The sequence below is a fragment of the Equus quagga genome, chromosome 21 (genome assembly GCF_021613505.1).
Source record: "Equus quagga isolate Etosha38 chromosome 21, UCLA_HA_Equagga_1.0, whole genome shotgun sequence".
Taxonomy (NCBI): Eukaryota; Metazoa; Chordata; class Mammalia; order Perissodactyla; family Equidae; genus Equus; species Equus quagga.
This window is the reverse complement of record NC_060287.1, coordinates 14,717,414-14,732,190: the sequence shown is the minus strand read 5'-3', so window position 1 is coordinate 14,732,190 and position 14,777 is coordinate 14,717,414.

Below are 14,777 nucleotides of genomic sequence, written 5' to 3'. Positions count from 1 at the left end.
GGTCCTGGAGTGTATCCCCTTCAGATAAGGGAGGGCCACTGTAACACATGATACTTTCTATTTTGAAGGGATTTTAAAGAAATTTAATCAATATAATTTACCATTACTTTTCCATTAGATGTGTTACATTTTGTAAAAGTAATAAGCTTGGAATAACAAATTTAACCACTAAAAGTAACCATTTAAGGGACTAGCCATGTAGCATAGTGGTTAAGTTTGGCACACTCCACTTTGGTGGCCCAGGTACATAGGTTTAGATCCCAGGCATGGACCTACACCATTCATCAGCCATGCTGTGCTGGTAGGTAACCCACATATAAAATAGAGGAAGATTGGCACAGATGTTAGCTTTGGGCAAATCTTCCTCAGCAAAGATAAATAAATAAATAAAAGTAAACAATTAAAATACATTGTTTGTAATGTCAAAACTTTAAACAATATTTCATGTGTCAAAAAATCATAGGTGCATTTTAAATATACTTATAATGTATCTTCAGTAGGCAATGAAAACTTCATATGCTTTCATTCTTGATTGGGGTGAAATCAATCAACCGGGGATTGGGGTGAAACCCCCACTATCAGCTATACTGTTCTCTAATTGAAGAAAATATGTGTTACTGTGGTTTTGGGAAAACAATATGTCTTAGTCAATATTATTCCTCAAAGCAAAGGCTCAAATTCAAATCTATAGCTAGGAGCCCAGTACTCTGGCTCACGCTTCTCAATTTCTACTTAATAATTTAAAAAATATAATTGTGGGGCTGGCCTGGAGGCACAGTGGTTAAGTGCACACGTTTCGCCTTGGTGGCCCAGGGTTTACCAGTTTGGATCCCGGGTGTGGACATGGCACCACTTGGCACGTCATGCTGTGGCAGGCATCCCACATATAAAGTCGAGGAAGATGGGCATGGATATTAGCTCAGGGCCAGTCTTCCTCAGCGAAAAGAGGAGGATTGGCAGCAGTTAGCTCAGGGCTAATCTCCCTCAAAAATAAATAAATAAATAAGTGAAATAAAAAATATAATTGACATACTGGTAGTAATATAATCTTTGCTATCAAAAACCAATATACTTCAGTTGTGTAAATTTGATTGTGAAACATTATTTGAAAGTGGAAAAGACAGAACTGTAGGCCCATGTTTTGCTTTAAAAAAAGTTGATTAAAAATTGGAACATGACAGTACTTCTGGAGAGCATTATTTCTTCCATGGAGTTGGACCAAAAAAGTTATATACAGTTTGAAAGATTAATACAACAAACCCTGAAAACTTGCAGTAACTGCCAACTGTTCTTTGGGGATGCAAATCACTTAATAGAAGTCAGCTCTCAAAAAGACATTTCTGAAATAACTCATAAGCGAAACAGATACCAGCAATGTTTTATATCAAGTAGTCCTTTGGTCTTAAACCTATTCTTTCATTCAACTAACATTTTTAAATTACCTTTGTGCTTTCCCAGGTTTTGAGGACATTAATCCATTCAACAAATATTTGTTGCCTATCTATTTAGCAATGTTTCATGGGCTAAATAAGCAATTACAAAGTTTTAAAAAGTGATTATGTGCTATGACAGAGAATAGTGAGAGTGGGCAGGAGAAATCTCCTACATAGAGAGAAGAGTCAGGAAACGTCATCTTGGAAAGGGCTCCAGTGGTAATATGTGAAAGGAGATTTGAAAAATGAGAACGACTTAGCCATGAGAAGGACAGCACGCAGTTTCTCTGCTAAAAGAACTAGCTGGTGTGAGGGATCCCGGGCGGAAGGAGACTCAGCATATTACAAGCACTAGTGGGCACCAGTGCTGCTGTGCTCTAGCAAAAGAAGCTGGGATGAGAGGGCAGGAAACTCACGGCTCAAAAACTTAGGGGCCACAGCAAAGAGTTTAGATCTTATTCCCAGGACAGTGCACAATCAGGAACAAGATACTGAGATAAGAATTTTTTCTTTAACCTCTCTAAATTCTGGGACCATCAATTATAACCCAAGGTATTAAGCAGTAGTTCTTAAGAATATCAAAAAACAATTCCTGCGCCAGCCCTGGTGGCCTAGTGGTTAAGTTTGGCACACTCCACTTTGGCAGCCCAGGTTTGCTTCCTAGGTGCAGACCTACACCACTTGTCTGTCAGTGGCCATGCTGTGATGGTGGCTCACATAGAAAAGGAGGAAGATTGGCAGCAGATCTTAGCTCAGGGTGAATCTTCCTCAGTAAAAGAAATAATTCCTGTATCATTATTTGGTGAATAATTCAGGCCTCCTAATTTTTCTTGACTGAAAACCACATACTTGGGGATATTAGTTTGTGTTTTTTGTTCCCAGAATCTAATGAAACAAGCACCTCCCCAAAAGTCAACACTAACTTGGGTTACTTTAGTGATCAGGTGAGGTATGTGATTCTGGAAACAAATCTATGTAACATTCTCTGTGAAGAACAACTGCAACCTGAGCTTGCCTCTTCACACGGCAAAATAATTCACCAATGAGATTATTTTATTTAATTATATTGGCTGCTTAAATATTTAACTGAAAAGTTTAAGAGTGTCACAACACATTAAAAGGCTTGAATCAGGTCTTTTCAGTTTATTAGCAACTGAATGAATTGAATCATGCACATATAGAGGTTACTGCTTTTAGTTACAAATAAGTAGGATATTATTTTCTATTGAACAATACCAAGAATATTCAACTAAAATATCATGTAAGTTTTAAGAATATTTTTAAGTTAACTGATTAGATCTATTTGGGGAGGATAAAATCTGAGCATTAAAACCAAAAGCGGTGCTAAAGATTGGATAAGCAGATGAAATCATTATTAACAAGATGTGGCCAAAACCACAACTTTGAAATTAATAAAACACTACTATAAAGCTAAATTACAAGGTGTTTCTGCTGACTGATCCTTAATCACACGTTTTATTGTTCTTTTTCATCCCCTTAAAGACAGATCATTACAGCACTGTAAATTCTAGATATTAAAACACATGATTAATTGCAACATGCTGTAAACTTAGCATGGAAGTATTGTAGTTGACATTTTTAATTGGGGCTTCCCTTTGGTGAATTTCTCCCCAAATAAATATCTTGCACGTCTTAAAAGAATAACATATAGATCCATCCCTTTCTGGAGATTTATGTTTAGCCATGTATAAGATGACAATAAGGCTGCAAGGAATGCTTAATATGCTTACATGTAGAATTTTCACTTAATGTTGAGAAGGCACTTTTGTAAAGGCATTCAATATTTTGGTTTCCATTAAAAAGTTTTTCGGTATGAGTCATCTATACTTGTTTTATAAACTGAAATGTCTTTTAAATGTCCAATTTGATAAATGGAATTTAAAACCAGAGAGTTAAAATTGTCACTTTATATAAGATCTTATCTATTTTATGACCATATCAATGCATTACATGAAAAGTTTTCTACTGAGGTAACTGTATATATCAGATCACAGAGTGAGTTTTGAGACAGATCTCCTTGTAGTAATTTCAAAGTAAGTGATTCTGAACACGCTGAAACTATAAAAGACTCAGAATGTGGAGTTGTTAGAGGGTTCTCTGAAGATTTCTTTGGGGAGCACTGTACCTGCCCCTCCAATTAATTTTAGTGAGGGGGTTTCTGTAGGACCATCTGGAGAGCTGAAGTTGGGGGACAGAGTGGAACTGCCTTTGACTCCTGCCTGGACAATATAAATGACACACGGATGAGCCAGTGGCTTCAGTGTCAGATCAAAGGAGAGCTTCCTACAGTGTTGTATCTGTTTGAATTTCCAGAGTTTGTTGGTGCAAACAATGCATGAGTATGGCCTGTGGACCAATGTCATTCCAAGCAGGAAGAGAAGCTGCCTACAGAAGCACTTGGAAAGATGGTGGACTCCATGAGAGAGTTTGTGTGGAGTATATTCCAAAAAATGCAAACTGGGGATGGCGCAGCTATGAGAGGAAAATCTATTACCCGATGTACAGGAAGCGCAGTCAAGTGTTCCCAGTGGGGACCACAGCTGTGCGTCCAAAAGCACCCTAAGAGTTTTAGACAACTACCTGCCCTAGAGAGTGGGAAGCCCACTTACGACAGTAACAGGGAAATGAGAACTTCCTGATACTCTTCCTTCTCCCTACAGCAGCTTTGACACTGTGCAGTAGAAACTGCCTTGGGAAGATGCTGGAAGAGGAATGTAGCCTGAGGTGGGAAGGAGAAAATGTTCTCCCTTCCGCTTCCTGGGCCATGGACATTTTGCCTGCAGCAGACCTGCTCTGGGCAAAAGGAGAGATGAGTTTAGAAGGATAGGCAGCAGCCAGTTAATGCAAGTCATTTAGGCCATTTTTTAAAAATAGGTTTTATATTTTAGCGCAGTTTTAGGTAAACAGCAAAACTGAGTAGAAAGTACAGAGATTTACCAATACCTGCTGCATATGCATAGCCTCCTCCATCGTCAACAGCACTCACCAGAATGGTACATTTGTCACAACCGATGAACCTACCTTGACACGTCACTATCACCCAAAGTCCGTTAGGGTTTACTCTTTGTGTTGTGCATTCTATGGGTTTGGACAAATGTATAATGACATGTACCCACCATTCTAGTATCATACAGAATAGCTTCACTGTCCTAAAGAATCCTCTGTGCCCTGCCTATTCATCCCTCGCTCCTCCCTAACCCTCGGCAAACAGTAACCTTTTTATGGTCGCCATAGTTTTATCTTCTCCAGAATGTCATACAGTTGGAGTCGAACAGTATGTAGCCTTTCCGGATTGGCTTCTTTCACTTAGAAATGCGCATTTAAGTTTCCTCCATGTCTTTTCATGATTTGATATCTCATTTTCTTTTTAGCATTGAATAATATTCCATTGACTGTATGTATTTGGGGCCTTTTTCTAAAAAAGCAGTTTTCAATCTGTGTGCAATAGAAAGGCTTCAGAAAGTTTTATGAGAGAAGTGACATGATGAGATTTATGATTTAAAAATATAAATCCAGCTTCTTTATGGGGAAGAGGTTAGAGAAAGAGAAGGATAAAGTCCAAGAGAACAGTTGGTGTGCTATTGTATGATTCTGGTGTGAGAGAAGAGAGTGACATTTGGGGGTTGTAGCAGTTGAGATGAACAGAACAGGATGGTTTAAAAATACATTTATGAGGTAAAAGTATAGCACTTGTTGATGAATCAGATTTGATGAATTATAGAAAGAGAGGTGAAGGATGGCTTCTGGATTTTTGGCTTGAGTAATTGGGTGGATGAGGGTATTTGACAAGGGTGGGTGGTAAAATAAGGCTAGAAGTCTAACTGGAGTAGGTCAATGCCAGGCCAAACCCCCAGCACCTCAGAAATTTCTATGAGAGGGGTATAAAAGTTCTCACTGAACATAAATCTCACTTTCTTTTCTTTGCAGATTGTTGGTCACCCCTCCTAGACTCCAGGGATATGAATAATGCCCTTAATAATGTCAAAGAATTTCCATCAATCTTTAATTGACCACTGATCTGTTTCCACTGTCTTAACCACCTCCTTGCTGGTGTTTCCAGCCACTACTAAACTTGACATTTTACATCCAGCAACCCGGCAATACTTTTTCTGTTTTTTTTTTTTTTTTTTGCTTTTCTTTTTGTTTTTTATTTTCTGCTAACTTCTATTATTTGAAAATATTTATGTTGCCTAAAAAAGGTCAAAATTTTTTGTTGGAACCCTAAATAAATAGCATAAAAGGAATCCATGATAAATTGCTAAGATCATTTGCAGTAAGTTGTGTTCAAAATCATTGGCTAGCAGTGTAGATAGAACACAGTCCATCATATTAGCTCTCACTGGCTGAAAGCTTAAAAAAGCATTCAGAGAACAGAAATAGTAGGCGATAATATTTTTCTATTTACGTTTTAATTTTTATAAAGACGATTGAAAGACTAATAGCATTAAAATCAATCAGCAGCACCAACGTTAATTTCTTAGTTTTGATAATTGGACTATGGTTGTATAAGATATTAACATTAGGGGAAGCAGGGTCAAGGATATATAGAAACTCTGTGAACTATTTTATAACATTTCTAGGTCTAAAACTGTCTCAAAATAAAAAGTTAAAAAGTAAATCCTCACTGTGAGGGCAGAGTTAAAAGGGAAACACATATATAAGATATCTGAAATAGGTATTCAAATAACAGCCTTAAAGGGCTGTAATTCAGTGTTACGTCTTCACTTATTCTTGATTAAATGCATGAGTCCATTTACATTGTAAATCAAATTCTGATTAAATTATATGATATCAGATAAAAGGAATATGTGAATAAATATATGACTACATAAAATGTCTTGGAGCTCAATGAATAAACAAGAATTAATATTATCTTAACAAGTTATAAAGGAGTAAGAATCCACCATAAATCTGAATGGAGACTTGCTTACATTAGAGACCAGCTTGTCCTTGTTCTTAAGAAAAATATTTTATGAATTCCCTGAGTTCTAAGCATGTCTTTCAGCTTTACCTAATCTATTCCTCACAAAACCATTTTTCTATTTACTCAGGGACAAAATGTCAGAGTCCTCTTTAACCCTTCTTTCCCCATTTTTTCTTTCATCCAAACAGTTTCCAAGTCATGCCACATCTTCACATTCATTATTTTCACTTTTTTTTCACCTTTTCTTTCTTTTTTTTTTTTTGAGGAAGATTAGCACTGAGCTAACTACTGCCAATCCTCCTCTTTTTGCCGAGGAAGCCTGGCCCTGAGCTAGATCCATGCCCATCTTCCTCTACTTTATATGTGGGATGCCTACCACAGCATGGTTTTTGCCAATTGCTGCCATGTCCGCACCCAGGATCTGAACCCACGAACCCCGGGCTGCCGAGAAGTGGAACGTGTGAACTTAACCACTGTGCTACTGGGACGGCCCCTCACCTTTTCTTTTCTTGAGGAAGATTAGCCCTGAGCTAACATCTGCGACCAATCCTCCTCTTTTTTTGCTGAGGAAGATCAGCCCTGCGCTAACATCTGTGCTCATCCTCCTCTATTTTATACGTGGGATGCCGCCACAGCATGGCTTGATAAGCAGTGCATTAATATTTTGATAAGCAGGTCCACACCTGGGATCTGAACTAGCGAACCCCAGGCCACCAAAGCAGAGCACACAAACTTAACCACTACACACTGAGTGGGCCCCTCATTATCTTGACTTGTATCTTTAAGTCTTTCTTGCTTTGCTTCCGAAAGTACTACATAAGAATATCCTCCTAAATTCCATTCTTACTTTCCCTGACTCAAATGATCCATTCTACATCCATAAGGTAAACCACTCATTATAAATTATAGACTTGGTCATGTTCAAAAGCCTTTAAAGGAAATATATTATCTTAAAAAAAGAAAGGAAAGCAGAAAAAACAAACCCCTCTAGAATCTAGTCTACTCATGACTCCTCTGTATCTTGTGAACCTCAACTCGCCACCTTCTTTCCACGCATGTTCCCTGCCCTCCTGCCAAAGAGGATTATCTACTGCTCCCTGAAGAGGCTTATGTTTTTCCATCCCTACTTTTGTTCATGTTTTTCTCCCTGCAGCTGAAAATTTTTGTTCTTTCAGTCATTTGAAGGACCAGCCTTAATGCAAATAGCCAGGATATAACGTAAAATGACAGAGTGATCTTGCCCTTCATGGGCTCCAATGAAAGACCACTTCACCCATTAAACTTCTCTGACCCACCTGTTAGTGTGTAGACTTTTCCTCCTTTGACCTGCCTTCTTTGTCAGGAAGGCCTCAATATGACTGAACCCTGATACACACACTGATATTTGCTCCCAGCTGTTGCTTTCATAAGGTCTAAAACTCTTTACACATATTTTTTACACCTTGAAATGTCCACCAGTGAAGTGAGTGCTCAGTAAAGATCAACAGAATTCAATTAAACACTGAAGGCACTCACTAAGAAGCAGGCATTACTCAAACCCAGTTCCTGATCCACTTCTCCCTTTCCTACCCTAATCTCCTTTCCACACAAATTTATCTAAACATTGTTTTCACCTTAAATATTGATAAGCATGCTATTTGGGTAGCAATTTTTTTTAGTGTTTGGGTTAATAATAATCAATGATCCGTAATTAAATATGACATGATTATAATTGTTTTTCTGTTGTACAAACCATATGTTTCTTTTATTCTACATACTGTTCAAATTTCCAGCTGAAGGAAAACATAACTGAGCTGGAACCATGGACCTATCCTGGCTCACTCTATTCAGAATCCTTCTCTGTCATTGGATTCATTCTCTAATATTTACAGGGGCCCTGCATGTGGCTTTTTGGGCTGTGCCCTCTAAAAGGGATACTGGCAAGGGGGGGGGGGAAGTGAGGCTGAAATCCCACCTGTATTCTGCTTACCAAACCACAAGCATGAGTGCAATTACACCTGCACACGTACGTGTCCTCTGCACAGAAGAAAGGGCACCTTTTTATAATTCACACAAAGTGCAAGTGGGATGATTCTAGTCAATGAACTTTAACATATTGCATAGAAAAACTTTTCAATACTGAAATCCTAGGTGTGTTTTTTTAAATCCAATTTTGTTGATAGCAGGGCAATTTTCATCTAAGTGTATTCCAACATAGAAGCAGTGAAGAACTCCATGAATTAAACATACACATTGTCCCTAGAAATAATAAAAAGAGACATTAGGTCATTGGATCGATTTCTTTTCCAACGTAAGATTGTTCTCTCCTGTGTAGTTTTCATTGTTTTGTCCCATCTGAATTTAAACTATTCAAGCTGTAGCTCTCATTCCATTTCTCAAGGGGCATATTCAAGAGTCTAATAGAAGTTTCTGATAATAAATTGAGGGATGGGTGTTTTCATTTTACGCTTCTTTGGTGAAGTAGACTGGCCTATAATTCAAGACACAATCTTATTACTTTATTATGATTATTATTATTATCAGTGAACCTTTATTGGACACCTATTGGTTCATGATGCTCATTATCTCTAATCTTTACAAATTAGCCTGATAGGTAGGGTTATTCCTATTTTTTACAACAGAAAATTCAGGTGTTTAGTGATTTCCCCAAGTCCAGAAGGTAAGCCTCTGTCAAAACTGAGATTTAAATCTAGGTCCCTCCTGGCTACAGAAAATGTTCTCCCTCCTTTAGATGAAGTCTTGCAAATAGTGTTCCACTTTCTTTAACAAATTCATTCAACAAATACTTATAGAATACTTCTTATGTGCCCTGCATTCTCCTAGATGCTAGAGACAAGCAAGAGAGACAATATTGACTCTCATGGGATTTACATTAGAGAAAGAGACAGTAAACAAATATATAAATATATATGAGTCCAGATATCGACAAGTTATGAGACAAAACAAATCAGAGTAAGGAAATAGAGAGTAGTGAGTTGGAAGTAGTGGTTGGGAGGTCAGAGAAGGTCCCTCTGAGGAAGTGGTATTTTAATAATGGCGTGAATGTAGTAAGGAGAAAGTCATATGAAGGTTGAGTGGAAGAGAGTCCCAGGCTAGAAGGATCATGACCTGCTAGGGGAGCTTCATGAAGGCCAGCATCACTAGGACAAGATGCACAAGTGGGAGAGTGGTAGGAGATGAAGTCAGAAAGTAGGTAGAGATCTCATAACGCAGGCTCAAGTAGGCAAGGGTAAGGAGTTGGGACTTTTTTCTAATGAGAAACCATCGGAGGGCTTTATCTAATTTACATTTTTTAAAAATCACCTTGACTGCTGTGTGGAAGATTAACTCCAGAGGGAGAAGACTAGAAACAGAAATACTAGTTAGAGGCCATTACAACAGCCTCCACAGGAGATGACAGTGGCTCAAGGAAAAGTGGCAGTTGTGGAGCTAGGGAGAAGTGGTTATATTGGAACAGAGCTGAAAATCGAGTTGGCAAGACTTGCTGATGGAAAGGATGTGGCTGTCAGAAAAAGAGAGAAATCCAAGATCACACCTAGATTTTACACTTGAGACATTGATGGATGTTGATGCCATTTACCGAGACAGGGAAAATTGGAAAGAAGCAAGATTTCCAGAGTGCATAAATGTGAAATTAAGAAGAATGTTTCATACATGTTTCATAGATATTACTTCTTACGGTGTTTTATAAATGTTTCTCTCTTGTTTTGAGTCTATAACATTTCAACTGTATCAGAAAAGATCTAAAAATTGTTGGCAGATAAATACTTCCAATGGATTTATGCAAGATGTGAAAAAAATGTCTCCCTACACATATCTAGTCACTCACAAATACAAAAGTGCCCTTATTGTTTTATATGATACCTACCTAATTATTTGTTGGGACACATAGTTTGATTTGGATCATCAAACCAGTAATTAAGTCCAGCCAAAGAAGAAACATGCAATGAATATTAATATTTTTTTTTGCTCATAGATCATCCTTATGAAGCCCAGGAGCAATCTTTAGTGGGGCCATTTTTTCCATCTAAAATGTGGTCTTTCCTATGGTCCTGAGATTGGAAGCAGAAATACAGAGTTCACTGAGATGTTTTTGTTGGTTTTTTGTCTTTCCTTCAGAACTACTCTCAAAACACATTTCTTCCAAAAGCCTTCTCTGATTGCTCTAGGCCATATAGAACAGAGCCCAATCTCTCCTGAAGTTCTAAAGAAGGTATCATCTGTATCACTTCTTGAGCACTTAGAACTGACTTACCATTCTTAGCTTTCCTTTTATTTCTACACTCTTTCTACTTAGTGGGATAGCCAGCTGCTTAAGGTAAGAAGTGATGTCTTTGGTACACTCATGTCACTCTGTGCTGAGCATGGTGCTCAGGTGCTCACATAAGATGTCTTTGATTCATTTTTGTTGATTAAAAAAACAAAATCAAGGGACCAGCTCAGTGGCATAATGCTTATGTTCCACTTCGGCAGCCTAGGGTTCATGGGTTTGCATCCTGGGAGCAGACCTCATCAAGCCACTCATCAAGCCATGCTGTGGAGGCATCCCACATACAAACTGGAGTAAGATTGGCATGGCTGTTAGCTCAGGGAAAACCTTCCTCACCAAAAAAATGTGAAAAGCTGCCTTCCAAAATTCAGAAAGGATACAAAATAGTATAGTTGTCTGAGGACTTTTGTCATATAGTTATGAAATCATAAACTGCTAACTCTGGAAGTGATATTACAGATAATCTAATCCAACTTTATTTTGTATTTGAAACTTTGATAGGTAAACTGCTGCTTGCCAAAATCAAAACAGACAAAAAGGATCAGAATATACATCTGTGCCAGCCAGTGAAATGCTTTGGTTTGTTGGTGACCGATTTGTTTTTTGGAGTTTTAGTCTTTTTAGTTATTATTTTCTATTTTGAAGTACATTAACATTCCTATTATTTATTTTACCTGTAAACAGTGACGATCTTGCATGAATACTAAAAGGGGAGAATAACATAGAATCTATATGACAGAAGCTATTCTCCAACCAAGTTGAGGATTCCTCTCCACTTAATTGGAACTTTAGGTGATAATTATCTGGTGATAGTCATTAGGGTTAATTGCACCTTTTATTTTGATTTTATAATTTGTAAGGGTCATACAAGCACTAACATAGTTTCCTAAATTGTCTATTATACTGAGAAGGAAATCTTCTGACCAGCAAATGAGTATATGTGTCCATATATCCATGGTAGTTTGCTTTTTTCTATCTGCAAGTCTGTTATAAACTTGAATTTGTAAGAGTTAAGCTTCAAGGACTTTATCATCTTTGAGTAAAATGATCAAATAAGTTCTCTGACCAAACACAACAGAGCCCTGGAACACTTGGGCCCATCTGAGGTGCAGATCCTTTTTGAGGTTCAGCCTAAAATAGTGAGCTTTCGTCTTTATGAACCTGTTTTACTGGAAAAAACATGAAAGGTCTAACATGACAGGAAATGAGGCAAGAAGTGCATGTCTATATTTTAAGACTTCTCCAATTACACATAGAAACACCAAAAGTCTTCTTCTCAAGTCACAAATTGAAAGCAGAGTGGCCCCATTTCTGTTTTACATCTATTCCCATTGATCAACTTGTCCAGATAATTCCACCTCCCTTTCCCACGCTTTTGATTCAATCTGTTATAAGTCCATCTTTTAGAATGCTTGCTGTGCCCAGTGCTCAGAGACAAATTTGGTTCAATACTAAACTGAGTAATTCAAGTGGACAGTCAAATAGCTGATATTGTACTCATTGGTGACTGAAAACAAAACAAAACAAAAAACCCACAGGGATAAATTGGATTTTGGTGAGAAAAACAGTAAAAGACCTTGGTGAAAGTATAGTAAGAAGGTTTGTCAACATGGAGAATTTCTATTTTTCTTCTTGAGTATGTTTTTGTGTGTATGATTTCGGGGTATATCTCATATTCTTACCATAGTATTTCTTAAGTTTCCACTACCAAAATGGCTTGTCAAATTCTGATGTGTAGCAGACCACCAGGAAATCTCAAAAAGAATCTTATTCAGCAAATGAGCTTGTACCTTCTAATATAAAAAGCAGGAGAATATTAATGCTAATTCTAACTGCATAGAAATAGTCTAAGGGGAAACAGAAAAATAGGGCTCTGATTCTTTCCTCTAGAGCAATAGAATCTCAATGAAGAGAGAATTGTCTAGACATAGTTATAAAACATTTATACTTCTCTTCATGATCAGAAGAATGAATACTCAGCATATCTGTGTTTGGGAAGATGAAATTTAACTCAACTTTTGCTAAAAATATTTTCAAATATGACATAGAGATTCACAGTTATTTCAACAAGTATTCATTGACCTCCTCCTGTGTGCCAGGCACCATGGACATAAAGATGAATAAGGCAAGGACCTATGCCCTGTAACTCCAAGACAAGATGATAAGGTTGATCCTTTAATAAGGCATCTAGATTTTTCCATAAGACAAAGACATGTCCTAAACTTTCTCTTTGATTTGAACAATTACAACTTTTATGGGCCCCAAATTCATACTGAGTCTAAAATTCCAATTTTATAACTTCAAAGAGTTGACAACATAATTAGAGAAGAAGACATGAGTAAAGTATGAAAAATAAAAGAGAGAGAGAGAGAGGGAGAAAGAATAAGAATAAACCAACATGGCGAATGGATTTAATTGCAGCTGAGTTTCAGTTGGAGCATATCAATTTGAAGTTGTCTTAGGCTGAAACCCTAACAAAAATACTATTAAGAAAGATTTTTAAATTGGAAAAAAAAAAAATTTATTTAAGATATGTGGTAACGGACTGCTGAGGAAGCATTCTACACCATGTTGTTATGGCCGGAAAGCCATGCAGAAAGGATATTGTTTCTTTAAGAACCAGGAAGCAGAAGATAGAGACAAAGACCCAGAGAGAGAGATACAGATCAGAATTCTTCAAACTTAATGATAGACACAAAGTGATAATAAAAATCAACATTAACTTGTATATAGTTTACCAGTCTAAAGTTGTTCGTACCCTGCCCTCAACAAAATGCCCGGAACATCATGTGAATTCGATAATAAATGTAGACCAGATGTTTAAGACTGCGGGCTAGTAAAGATGTCTACTCTGTAATCTGTGATGTTAAGTGTGAATGTTGAAGAGAAGGAGCTGCTGGGGACTAAGGATGGCATGATCCTTTAAATCCCTGTGATGAACGTAAAATAAGGATGGAGACAACACAGCAACATTCTATTTCCTGAGGACACCCTTCGTATCGAGTCAGCACGATTACTTCAAAAACATTCTCTGATCATCTGCGATGTTTTTTACTTCACAGTACTTACATTTTAATGAAAAGAGAACCTATAAAGAGATAGAAGGTAAACAACAACAAGGACTTCAGTTTAGCTGAAGGCAGCAAAAAATATTTTGGAAGGAAAAAAATATCATTGACAACCGGTGCTTAACTATCTCGCAAATTGCGATGAGAGCACTTCTTTAAGAATTTAAGAGAAGGCGCTATTGCTACAAGTATTAGGTTATGTGTTCTCCTGGAATTGAACATGGGAAGTTAAAAGGTCTAGGGTAAAATCCCAGTCTTGGGTCTCTATTTCTGTAAATTATAATTACTTGCAATTTTTTTTTCTCTACCTTCTGAAATATTTTAAGTTCTTCCGTCAGTCATAGAATGTGGTGCATCTTAGAAAGTTGTTTCTCAGTAGCACCTCCTTGGACCCAAGAGAGCAGAAAAGCACCCTACCCCCAGATTAGACTTGACCTACCTCAGAAGGTAATTGAGAACACATCAGAGCAGTTCCTACCCTACTCGGGGGTAAAATGAACATTACCGTAGGACGTCAAGGAGTACCTTTTATAAAATGAGTTAAAGCACTTGTATTACTCATACAAACAAAAATGCATAAAGTCCCCTTTAATGCTGACTGAGTGCAGAATATTTGAGAGACTGTAGGGATCTGTCAACACATTATATCGTCAACCAAAGCACTGGTAGTTTTCAGAAAGGATGCATAAAGCAGCCTTAGCACACACAAAGTAGATGCTTGAAAAAAAAAACATGCAAAATTTAGGATACAAGCTCTCTTTCACCAAAAAGACTGTAATTATTTATTATGTTTTGATCATGAAGAAAAAATCTTTTACTTACTACCTACTGTTTATAGATGTATTTTCCTTAAAAAGATGCCAATTATGCCCTGATGCACATGTGAGGGAAGCCTGGATTTATGAAGATGATTTTCTTGAAACACCCTATTTAAAAGGGCATGACCTCAAAAGGGGAAAAGAAAATGAAGAAAGCCAAATCTCATCCCACATATGTACGTTTAACTTTCAACAATGCCTATAAGGCTGTGCATGTACCAGAAATACAAGATTTTGTTTTTT